Here is a 13951-nt window from a genome sequence, read left to right on the forward strand (position 1 = left end):
ATAACATAGATACATAGATACACGTACACAGAGACATCCTCTGCTCTGTGGCAGAGATTAGCGTTTTACGCTCGTTTGAATTTTTATTGTACTAAGCTTCGGGATTTAAAATTTCCCATTGTCTGGCAATTGGAGAGGGGTGGATTGTTGATTGTTTCGAGAGGAGTACGGAGTTTTAGGGTCGCTTTTGGTCAATTGCTTATAGGAGGGTGGCCAGGAGGATGGCAATGCCTCCGTTCGAGTCTTATTTTAGAGGGTGGGGGATGATGTGTCAAACTGCAACTGTCAAAAGGAAATGTAAGCTCAGCGTCTATAGACGACACTTGCCTGTGAGACGACACCACTCCCCTGTCTTTCCAGCATTACTTTTCATTTCCTACAAATGAGCAGCCTCGAAAAGGAAAACTATTTAGTGAATTGTCATGATTCTCAGACCCAGCTCAGAGCTATAAAACATTTAACCTAGACCAAGCTAGACAAGACAAGTTGGGTTCCCGGTGTTCCCGAATGTGATCCTGCCAGACAGTTTGTCGCCACTCCAATGCCCATTCAAACAGAGACAGACAGAGAGAGTGTATAAAACATTTGAAAGAAAATAGATTATGCCATGAATGAAACGAAATGAAATTTCAGAATGATCTCAGCAATTCTTTACTAATCTACCGTCCATGAGGGCGACGTTCCATTGTTTCCAAAAACTGCCGATCTTGCTAGACATACTGGCGACTGCGATCGAAAACAATAAACCATCGGCTTGCTCGGCCAGACATTCAGTCGTCGGACAGTGGCAGCAGGTAGGTTTTTCTCCAGGAGAGGAAGTCCCCGTTGCCCTGGCCATTGTCCATTGACCATAGTTTATGCGTCTGCTTAGGATCAGATCTCTTTGTTGGCCACACGCTTTTCGTAGAACAGTATGTGACAACCGGTGGAACAGAAGGGAGACACTGGGACACAGAGGGACCGGGACAACGACTTCTCCGTTGACTGCGCCCCATACAAAATACGGTTCTCAATTCAGTCTAGTTTCCATTATCATCCATTTATTTCGATGCTTTTATTCCCAATGTGTTGCTGCTTATTAATGTGGAAATGCCTCTCCAAATTGGAGTGTCATTTGGTTTGATAGCCTCAAAGAATGGCTCCGATCCACAGCCGAGTTGTTAGGGCAGAACTTTAGTTTCCTTTTGTTCTTCCCTTAGGCTCGTAAAAAAGTGTGAATGGATATTCTGTTGATCTTAAAAGGAAACCGTAACAATTCGTGGCTGATAGTTTATCCTATCATTTTGACTGGGGTGTCGTATGATAAGGAACATGTATAGTGAACTATTTTCTTCCATATCTACACGAAACGTATCTACTTAAGCAATTTTTGTTTCCGAAAATGGACTCATTTATCATTTTAATGATTATCATAATTTTGTGAGCCCAATACAGCCCTAATTCTCAATGATTTTAAATTAACGATAAATTCTACATATGTATATATGTACACTACATAAGTACATATGTATCTATGTACGTAATATATATGTATGTATGTATATGAAATATGTACAGATTTACATATACATATATGTATGTATATAGAAAGGGTCGTCGGACTATACTGAACCGTTTAAACTTCATCTCGGACTAACTATGCGCGGACAGCAAAACATAAAGTGTGATTAGTGAACGCAAAGAGCTTGTTGAAATCGGTTGTCCGAAGATTTACAATTATTAACCAAAAATGTATCAAGTAAATCCACGAACTCGGGGTACCTAATAAAGTAAGAAATCTCTTGTTCAGAGCACCTCATGGTTGAAATATCTACATATGTATATTGAATAGATCATAGAATCACTTGGAAACTATAAAATAAGTCTGGAAACGACTTTCTTTGCATAATTTGTCTTCCTATAATGTTTGTACATATTTACATATGTATTGTGAGTACATATTGTGTGGTACATATTGTATGTATGTTTGTCATAGCTTGGAGAAATGTACCGAATCATTTAACAATCATATTACAATAAACTAAATCCCACTCAGCTCAGATCAGATCAAGAGAGTAGAGCATAATACAACCCTCATCGAATCATATGAGTGCACTCATGTCCGAAGCAATAATCCTATAATATTAATGATTCCAGATCAAGAATAGAGAGAGAGAGAGAAAGATAGGGAGAACTATTCACATTTCCTTATGGAAACTCTATGTGAAGTCAGCGACCCACACAAATAATACGATACATAAGGTGCAACCCTGTCCCCGACGCTCTAGACAGCATGTCGCCAAAAAAAAAATACATGAACGAGTATGTGTGGAGAAGAAGCAGAGCAGCAGCAGCAACAAAAGGGAAGAACCAAAAAGTAGCAGACAAGAGACAACAACACGCACAATGAGAGCGAGACAAAAATATAATTGAAGAAGAGAAGAAAGAAGACAAGAGGATCACTTACGAACTGTGAGGGACGGGACAGAAAGAGAGGAGATGCAAGGGAGCAGGAAACAATGGCCTCCTACTCAGTCGTGGTAACTGATCTCGATCGGTCGCTCTGGTCTCCCTCCCTGGTTAGTATGGCTGTCTCTCTTGCCGTTCCTTAAGCGAGCCCGTGCCCCGGGGCCATTTGACTTTTGTTGTGCCATGCACTTTATTTTCATTTGTTTTGGGAAATTCCCAAATAAAAGGTAGTTAAAGCCAAGACAATGCCAACACACACACGCACTTAAAACAGGTGGTCCTCCACAGTCAGTCGTCGGGGTAGGGTCGTAGGATGACATTGAGAGAAGCACCTGAAGCACACAGTGGATTTTCCCAGGCCCAGCTGGGCAGCCGCAGAAACATCAACGCAGGAAGTAAGCCGCTCTCTAAGCCGGCTTTTACTTATCAGTCCATAGGATACATCTCATACGACAAATCTCGAGCGAACCGAACATAACGGTTGGCTGGTCTTGGCCAGATTTAAATAACCGCAGCTCAGCAGCGATTTGTATAATTAGAAGCCGCATGCAAATTGTGGGAATTTCTGTCATGCTAAGATCACTGCAGCTCTTTTCCATCGACAGTGGCAGGCAGGGGCATTCGTTTGATACCAAAGATTCTTAGCATTTGGCTGATTTTTATACTCGATACTCGAAGAGTAAATAGGGCATGCTGTATTTGTGCGGAAAAAAATGTAACACACAGAAGAACGCGTTTCCGACCCCACAAAGTATATATATGTATATATTCTTGATCAGCATCAATAGCCGAGTCGATCTGTCCGTCCGTGTGTCCGTCCGTCTTGTTGAGTACCTGGATCTCAGAGACTAAAAAAGCTAGAGCCACCAAAGTTTGCATCGCACTGCTACAAGAGTATTTAAACATTTCCCACGCCCTCTTCCGCCCCCGCAAAAACGAAAATTTACTGTATTCACAATTTTGCAGATAAAACCTCAATTCCGTAGGGAATGAGCATATCTATCACCGAATTGAGATTTTTAGCTCTTTGAGTATCGGGTATATTATGAAACACTGATTGTAACGAACCAGATCGAATCCGATGCTCCTTCATGTAGGGCTCTATACATACATATAAGTACAATTTGAGACCCAAGCAAAAGTCAATGATAGTCAAGGGTTAAAGTTTAAAAATGATTTATGAGATCCAGATCGAATTCAAAACCATTTCCAGAACCGACACAATAACCCAGAAAATCACAGAAAAAATGTCAAATGAAATTAAAGAAAATTGCCAGATTCGCCTTCGTTAGGCAATCGATTGTCATGGAAAGGTCGCGGGTCGCGAACCCTTCTTCCTTTTAGTATTTTTGTTTTCGCCGTCAAGAAATCAAATCAGGATATCGGCCTCGACTTGAGCACCCCTTCGTAAAATCATGGAAAAAAGGGGATCTCACCTGCGTAGTTGACAAAAAAAAGTAAAGCAGTTGAGAAAAGGACATGTTTTTGAAATGAAAAAAAGGGTCACGCACCTTTTTACATTTGCAAAAAAGGAAGGAATAAAAAGATTCTAGGGTTTTCGACTTGATTGAGTTTTTGCGTTCAATGTGAGGGAACTCTGATCTGCGATCTGTGAACTTCGATCGGTTCAAAAGGTGCAAAATAATTGAGTTCGAAAGGTTGTGAACAAAAAATTTGCAAGTATGTAATTGTCAGGTATTGACAAACGCGCCAAGGGCGGCAGCAAAAAGAAGTTTTTCCTTCTCCTCTCCCTCTCCTATCCATTTTTTGGGAAAGGGTCGCGCCAGGAAAGGAAGAGTTGAAATTGAACTTAACTCCTTTGTTGTGTATTTATTGGCATCAGAGCAGGAAAAGTAGAGCAGATCAGTGTGGGACTTGGCAAAGGTTATTTTTGCATTCGCGATCGAACAATGCGATCCTGATTGCAATAACATGCAAAGCGAAACAGAAAAAGGAGAAATTTCGTCCCCGAAAGGGCGCCAAAAGAAGTGTTTGAATATTCGGGAAGGATGCATGTGTAGACTTACAAGGAGTTGCAATTATGATTGGATTGGATAGGATTTCGCTGACGGATCTGGTAAAGGTTACATACAAATTAATGCAAATAAAAGAATGAAAATAAGTTGTCAGCTTCTTGCTGCATAAATGAAATCCAACGCATTGATTGATTTATATTAAGTCTGAAAAGGGTCGGCATGCCAATTTGTGCTTGCAGAACTTTTCCTGGAATCCTTTCAATTATTTTCTTTAAATTTTGAATATTATTCATCTTTCATTTACGTAGATCCACAATTATATATTAGATAGTGTGCACGATCATTGACCGACCCTATACTTCTATGGTTCTCTTCTCAATTCTCAATGAATGTCCGTTACATTGAATACTGCATGTGAAACCCGATCTGTATGATCATTCCAACTTCTTCCAAATCTTTTGAAAGATATCTGCGGATTTGTCCGTCAAATAACCCTTGATGAATTGACCATAAAGATCTGTGCGAACGTATTTGCGATCACTAAAATTTCGTTTAGTGGTTTCCCCCCAAGAAATGATCAATGGCCCGCCCCTCGGGTAGATCACATCTTCACCAAAAGATCACAACGTGGCAGACGGAAGAAAAAAGAGCAAAGCTAACTAACAATTCAATAAAGTATCACTTTACCCCCTGTCCCATCCTTATCTCCATCCCAGAACCGCACTCAGGCGGAATTTGCAAATCAAATGCATTGATTCCAGAGCACATTCAAAACCAATGAAGTGTGTGTGCCAGCGATCTGGCCAAAGCGATATACATACATACGTATATGCAAATATCAAAAAGATGTATGCATAAAGATTCAATTTCATTGCACAACAATAGAGAATTGCAACCGTGGCGAAAATGAAGAGAAACTACCACCCGTCATACGTTTTCAATCGTGAATCGATTGTGTGACATTTGTACTCGTTGCGTAGCGAAGATGCCCTTTTTGCCAATCCAAGACACAAGACATTTGGCATTGGAATTAGCCCGCTGGCATTTGCATGCATCTCAAATTCATTGACATCACCTTGGCTACTGTTTGTTGATTTATAATTTATTTTCTTGATTTTCTTTCGCCTAGAGATCTTGAGGCGACTCTGGCAGCTGGCTTGCCAATTGCGGTTTCCTGAAGTGCAGCACACCATCAAAGTGTCATCCATCATTTTGATGGGTTTTTTGCATTTTGCGTAACTTATCTCCCCCCTCCATGTGGGCTGTTGTTGTTTATTTACAGCGCTGTGCCTCCTCGGTGCAAAGTCACACGGATCTCTGTAATTGAATCTTTTATCCTGACTTAAAGATCGCTGGGAAACTCTGTGCGTACGCCTTTGCAACAAAATTCGGAAATGTTAATACCCTGTCCGAAGCTTTGAATACTCTTAACGATACCTGCTCTGCTGTTTTAAGGGACTACCATCCAAACCAATAAAAAACCATTGACTTTTCAGTGTAGCTCTGAGCCACATATCATGTCCATTGCCTCTTATAAGTATAAGTTAATTATAAAGATACATTTTTGGAGACACTTTCCAGTTTCTCATAATGTTTGTTATAAGATTTCCAAGGGTATCTTAGAAGTGGAATAAATTTGCATGAAATTTCTTGTGGCTGAGCTTCTTTTTGTGTGGGTGCGTGGGCTCTTGCGGCACAATGCCATGGAGCAGGCTAATGGGGCAACTTTAACAACAATTTTCCACTTAGGCATGCCATACCGTACCGTAGCATTTTCAGTCCAGGCATGGTATTAGTAACAGTCTCACTAATCAGCTGCCAGGGCTAAAACAACTCAATTAACTTTATCTTTGCGGAGAATTTCATGAAAATTCCATACGCAACTGCCAAAATTCTGGGAATCGGAAATTCGAATGAATTTTGAGATCAAAACAATATGGAAATGCATTTCTCAAAGACAAGAGCCAAGAGCCAAGAGCCAGGCCAAAGCGATCCAGCCATTGATCAGCCCCACATAAAGTGGCGACTGTCACTTCCACAACGGCCACGATGACTTTGTATGAAATGCATTTCGATTGGAGTTAAGTGGAGTGACTCGGAGCGGAGCAGAGTGGCAGGGCAGGTCTCCACAGTCTTCACACACACTCTCGCAGCTGGTGGTTCCAGTCTGTCTGGCCTTAGCCAGACCAGGTGGCGGCCATACCCAAGCCCATCTATATCCATTCCCCCATCCCATCCACTTGTCTCCCAACTCTTGGAATGTCTAGGGAGGAGAGAAATGATTTCTTTTCTCGTTTCTTGTTGCTGCTTGCCTTGCACTAAAAGACAGCACAGAGCACACGGCAATCAATATCCAATAATCAATAGAGTAACATTTCCATTTTCCATTCGATATCTGCATCTACACAAATGACAAAAGCACATCCACAGTTGTTACTGTATCGGTGCAAGCAAACAATACTAACAACAGCATGGCACAACAAAAGTCACTCCTTCCCGGGTCTAACAATAACAATGACGCTGCCGCAAAAAGTTTTTTCTTGTGAAGGCCCCAGAAGATGAATCGAGCCTAATGAGTTGGAGAGCAGAACGTCGGAGACCGATCGGCTCGCCGCGGCTTGGACCGGTTAGCAGGGTCACTGTGGAACATTTCAAAGCAGCTGAGGGAAAACAAAAGTGTCTTAAAAGCAAACCTTAATACATCAGGAAAATATACTTATTTATTATTCAATTTTATTTTATGTTTTATTTTCTCTTGTTTAGCAGTCTAAGGGCTTAAGTGCTATTTTTGAAGCTCTCTCCTTCCACTTGCTGATTGGTTTATAGTGCATAGAGATATTACTAAACCAGCAGCATATTTCCCATCAAGAATGAGAGCTTTTAAAATTATGTATTGCTTTTATTCAGATTCTGCTCTCAGATTTCTGACTGCAATTATTATGACCGTATCCCATTGTACTCCTAAACGTATTCTGTGCTCCGGCTGTGTCTGATTGAATCCACTATTTATGCGCTTAAGGTTAATCAAAGCCCATTCCAGCGATCCCTTACACTTGGACATGAGGACAGAAACATAAACAGAAAGAGAAAGAGAAAGAGAGACAGACGGATAGACAGACCAGACCGAACAGGAGGTCGGCAGAAACAATTGGAATTTCGGTCGTGTCATAAATGCCAATGAATATATGAGAGAAATATGAAAAAGAATGGCCGCAGGATATGTGGCCGAATGCCATCCATAAATAATCAAATTTTATGTCTTTCGCGGGCTCTTCTGTTGATTATGCGAGGCACAAGAATTCAGATATGGGGCACCATGGGGCGCCAATCGTTTGTCCAGACTTAACGGCCTGTTTGTTCTTGTTAAAAAGGTCGAGCCGCTGCACAGAAATCTAAAAAATGTTAATGAAAACCCATAAGAGAATGGAGATGAGGTGCCATCCTTCCACCTTTCCTGATTCTCTATGGGGAACTATGGGCTGCCACTTATTTATCACAACAAATCAGGGCGAACACCCACACAAAACCAATTCGACACGCGCCCATGGTGGGCTCAGGTTCGGCTCAGGCCCAAGTCCAGCTCCTCAAGCCTGTCCTGTCCACACGATCAGTGCAATTAAGAGTCGAATCGGATCGGATCGGATCGGGTTCGGCTGTAGCATTCAGTTGGGCTGGGCTGGGCCTGGTTTGTAACAAGGTGCTAAATCATTGGCACGACATTAACCCCAAGCTATGGCACACTTTATCAATGCAAAAAACCAAAAATGTTGCGCCTATCAGCGCCAAAGGGATAATTTCTGTCTCCAATAACAACACCAACAATCCAAAAATAAATCTGGGGGGGCTTTGTGAGTGAGCAGCTAATGAAAGCGAAATGGCTGAATTACGACTGCTACATGTCGCACAGTGATTCGAATATTTTGTTATATGAATTGTACCTTCATGAACAGTTGAATCATTTCAAATACATTTAATGCACGATTGCATCAAGAACCTGAAAATAGCCTTACGAAAATGGAGTACATCTTTTAAAATGGTTTTCTTTTTTTGTGTATTTCACAAGAGAGTATTATCTTTCCTTCCATACAATTAACAGCTCTTGCTCCACAGTGCTTTGCGACAAATAAAAAGGCAAAACCAATACAACACCAAATAAAATGAGAAAAAAAGCTAGAAAAATGTGTAAAATTTGTTTGGATTTTTAAATTCTCTTCTTGTTTGCCTCTGCTTTCCCCCACATGCCATTTAATGGCAATTTGTAGTTCATATGGCGTCCATCGGTAGTGTAGTTCATTTGAGGCCCTGGACGCAGCAACATTGTCACGACTGAATATTTATGACCTGATGTGGGTGGGGGCCATGTCCAAGTAGAACAGACCCTTTGCTCGAAGCCTACTGCTCTTCCCATCCACCATCCACCATCCACCATACTCGTACGAGTATTTCTTTCCTTCTCGGGCCAATATTTGAGGTGTTTGGAAATTGTCATTCAATGGCAAAGAGTGGACAGGAAATTGGGTCAAAAAAGTTGTTTCTATAATGTGAGCCGCGAAAGAAACAATTAATAGGTAACTGAAAATATAAATAACGATTGAAAAGTAATAACAATAATGAGAGTGAGCGACAAAATGATCAAAAGATTCAACAGATACATGAAAGCATTTATAACAAACTGAACAACGGAGGGCAGCAGCCCGAGAAAGCTTAAGAAAACATAACAACAGATGAAATGAAATTCGCAATCAATCAAATGTTGCTTAATAATTAAACAATTCAATAAAGTCAACAGCGGAAACCGAATACTTATAATAACTGCTACGAAAGCGATAGTAGAAAAACTGAAACTGCTGTTGAGGGCTTACTGTGATACACTTTATATGCGAACAGTAACTCAGAAATAGCGGGGGGATGATCCATGAAAAATACAAGAGATATATTTAAACTGATTGGGGATGTGTGCCTCTCTTTTATACCACTGAAAAAATTGCAAGTATCGGTAGAAAATCCCCAAAATAATCTCACCTATAATTACAACAGACGAACAGAAGTGAAAGACTCTTTCTCTCAACCCTAATTATAATTACCGAAGCACTGTATTGCTAAGATTCACATAGAACCGCTATAGAGAACGGAACCGTTTTGGGAAGAAGTCGAAACTAAAAGTTTTTACACCGCTGATTCGAATCGAATCGAACCGTTTCATTTGTTTGTCCAGTTTATAGTGGACTCAGAGACGGCCGCTCGTTTTTCTTGGTAATATGCCACCAATACCAATACCAATACCAATACCAAAATACAAATATACGTTGTTTAGATATTGAACGGCATGAATAGGCTGCCCTAGCCACAATCCGATTTGTGGGCTTTTGTCATTCGATTGGTTTGCTGTCGTTGTTTTGTCTTTTGCCTTTCTCTGCCCGGACTTTGTCACATTCGTTTCGCTACTCTTTCTGTCCGTTTCTTTCACCATTTGTCCCCAGTCCCCCGTCCCCCGTCCACCATCACCAGCTGCAATTGTTGCTGTCGTACTTGTTTGGTCTTTGTTTGTCCCACGAAATTTTAATTATAAGAAACTTTATATTAGATGAAAAAGCCAATTGTCATTGTTGTAAGCTTGCTTATCAGGCCGATCTCATATCAGGCAGCTGATGGGCAAAGTTCTCAGCGGAGAGTTCTCAGCGGAGAGTTAGATCTCTTGTCAGATAGTTTCGGAAATTATCTTTTTAAGACAGCACCACATATGTATATGTAAGAAAAAGTGGTTCGGAAGTAGACCACAACATCTAAAAGTATTGATGGCATCCATGGGTTATGGTATTCTGATTTAAGTTCAATCCCTATTAACAATGTCGAAATAAGGGTTCAGTTGCTCCGTAGTTTTTAATTTAGTGTTTCTTAGCCTGCATCAAATAAAAAAGTGAATAAACGGAGACTAATTAAGTGAAATCAAATAATTCCTATGACTTCCCTATTCGAGACCCAATAACTGAAACTGTCCTATGAATCTAAATGTAGCTTAGATATCGTGAACTTTTCTTCCACGCTAAAATGTTCCACCCTACTTCAGCTCGATTTGCTAAGAGAGAAAATTCAAAAGAAATTACTAATTCACAGCAGCACTCCATACACCCCTTCGCTGCTCCCATCTCCTACTCAGGAGCTTGGAAGTGTATCTTACAGATACAAATCACTTTTGCGTCTCATCTTTTAGCACGTTTGGGCGCATCAATCACCACTACTTAAACAGAATATGAAAATATAACCGAAAAAAGGCATAACAATGAGAAATACAACAGAAAACAAACAAAATGTTAATGTTCGCTTTTGTTGCTGTGTTTCACGCCTTTAAGTCCACAAAAAAGGGAAGAATATTAAAGAAACAGAAGAAAGCCTCGAAACAAAAATAATCTACAAAATCCCTTGTTATACGTCAACAGTGCATTTCGGCAGCTTATAGCGGACTTAAAAAAGTTGGTAATAAGGGGAAATAGTCATTCCACTCCTTTAGTATCTGACAAAACTGGTTGTTATTTTCAGAAATAGTTTCATATCCGTAATAGATGTATTTTCTATTTTAATTGAGTGTGGGAGAAGTTTGGAATAGCAAAATGTTGTTTATTGCAGAATAAATAATCCAAGTGGGTAAGTACAAATATCATGCAATAATCGTGTATAAATAAATTTCCTTTTAATTACAAACATTTCCATTCCTGTTGCATTTCAAAGTAACACTTATGGAAATAAAAAAACCTTAAAATACATATGGATGTATGTAGTTTTTGTATATTTGTTAGGTTTAGCATTTGTTTTTTAATTGTTGTGCTTTTTTGTTGAAATAGGAGTTGTTTTTCTAAAATTGGGTTTGAGGAAGGCAGCAGATACAAATTTCTAAAATTGTTCGTGACAGAATGGAAAAAGCAGTGGAAACATATCTTTTTTGATATGCCACAAGCGGAACTGCTTTCCCTTCACCGTGTATTTGGGTATCCATAAAATTTGTACAAATTTCCTCTACAGTTTCTATCCTTTTTTTAAGCGAAGATGTCAACGGAACGGGTCTTTGGGTCAGTCAGTCAGTCTGGTTATTGTCTTTGCCCGGGATGGGCTGGGCTGATCTGATCTGGGCTGGTATGGGGAACACACCCCTGGATAGGCGAAGGAGAAACACATTTTCTCAGATTGTAAGTTGAGATTTTATGGGCCTTGGACTTGGGTAGCTAGCGGAGGCATCATCATTATCATTAAATTAGGGTAAAAAGAGGAAATTTATGAAGGCACCGCAATGGGATGCGCTAAATTTTCTTTTCTCTCCTCTTTTATGTCCTGTGACTTTTTGAACATTGGCAAACTTGTAATTTATGAGGCTGAGAACGAAGAAGGGACAGGCCTTTCCTCTTTTAAGGTGTGGCCAATTAGTGGCAGCAAATGACAGGGCAGGGGGATTGCGCTTGCCCAAACTAGAGAAAGACAGGAAAAGAAGGTAATTGCCAGGCCCAACCACCTACCAAAGCCCTCTCAGGCGACCTAATTGAATTGAGGACAAGTGCCAAAATAGCTTAAGGATAATCCGATTTGCGGCTGACCGTTGTGGGAGGCAGGCAAGAAAAAAGAGTCATCCCTGGCCAGGGGGAGAAGAGCACTCCAAGGCATCATGGTCGGACTTGGACTTGGACACCCGCAAAGTCTTGGCTTTTACTTTGACAAAAAACACAAAAAAGCTGGACAAACACTCATGTGCACTTCAGTTTTCGTTTTTCTTTGTGGGATATTTTTCCTTTCATATTTTTCGTTTGTAGTCAGGGAGAGAGGGCGAGTTGGTTTGGGAGTAGGCGAAGCTCTTTTAGTTGGTCAGTCAGGCGCAAATTATAAAGGAATTAATGGCAGACATTCAATATAAGGAACCACACACAATAAGAATGGGAGAGACCACACAAAAAGAGAGATTGTGCACAAAAGGAGGTCTGGGACTTTGGGAGGGATTACATCTTGACAATCTTGGCATGAAAATTGCCATTTAAATATGCACACACACACAATCGTAATGGAGCTGAAGCCTGAAGTCTGAATCTGCCCCGAGCTAAGCTGATTGATTGCTCCTGGATACGAAGATGATGCAAGGACTCGGAGCTATCCATCAAAGGCGGAGGAGAAATTTGAAATGCAAATATACTAACCCACTTAATACTGTCATTATGATTATTATTGATCATCAGTCCCGCGAAGGAGAGACCCCAAGGGCCTAGAATGGTAGAATAACAGAATGAGTGACGAACTGGATCTGGAATTGTCTTCGAATTCAAATCGTCGCTCATTTGCATGGAGAACAGGTTCTCGAGATTAACTTGCCAATGTTTAGGGAAAACTTTCCGGGCCAACACAACAATCCAGCCAAAGGCGAAACAAACAAATGAAATTGAAATTGAAATGGAAATGGATAGCACTCGAGCCAGTAGAGCTTACCCAAGGATGGGGATTAGCGTTCTTACTTACGAATATTTCTTTGCAAACCATCATAAAAAGGGAACTGCCAGCTGTCAGCTTAGATGGCTAACTTGATCTTAAGCTGTTTTGGTCATGTGAAAATTATAAAAAGCAGCCAAACAAACAAACTTCGGACTCCGCACAATGAACAACGAAAATTGCAAAAGATTGCAACGATCGCGTTATCGGGGGGCGATCAACACTCGAATTACTCCCAGCCAGGTAAGAGGCCTCGGTCTGTACGGATTCGGCTTCTGCGCATTCCCACACGGGACAGGACATGGGAGAGGAGGCGACTTGAAGTGGTTCAACTAATCAAAACTGACAAGGCAACAGACCGGGCCTGAGATCAAGCCCGATGATCCCTCTGATGAACCTGGTGATGTGAATGCCGCCTTGGCATGGACCTGGGCCTACTACTATGATTACTTGATGCTGGCAGGGGCTGGGGGAAGGAAAAGAGGTTTGCCGGAAGAGTTCATCAAATGCTTAGGTGACAAAAGGGTTGCTCAAAAACTCAATCCGGGGTCAGATATAAGACAAAGGGAGTCTTGGGTAAGTCTACAAGGGTCAAATGTTGCCCCCGTTTGTAAGCAATTGACAGAATCGGGGCTAAAATTTAAATTAAATTAAATTCATAGGTTCAAAAGTTGAACAAAAAAATAGAGACAACTGGAACAAGTTCATAGATAACCTTAATGAAGCGAACGGATGCTTCCGCGGGCAGGATGTGTGGAGGGATGTTCGGGACAAACTGGTCATCTTTCCTCAGATCTGAAAACAGATATGGCATAGTAACGTTCAGGGGTTGCCAACAGATAAGCACTGGAACAGGTATGATCAGGCAAGAACCGACTCAACACTGAGAGGACCAAAAAAAGAGTCTTCTATCGTTCGAACTTTTGAACTTTTCAGTTTCAATTCTATTCGTATAAATTCAACAGATTCTTTCAGCTTCGGAAGGCTGTCAAGTTTATATGTTCTCAATTAGTTACAGTTTAAAAAAACACATTTGATGGCGATTTACCTGCGATATCCCATAAGAC

This window comes from Drosophila guanche, unplaced genomic scaffold (assembly GCF_900245975.1).
Source record: "Drosophila guanche unplaced genomic scaffold, DGUA_6, whole genome shotgun sequence".
Lineage (NCBI taxonomy): Eukaryota > Metazoa > Arthropoda > Insecta > Diptera > Drosophilidae > Drosophila > Drosophila guanche.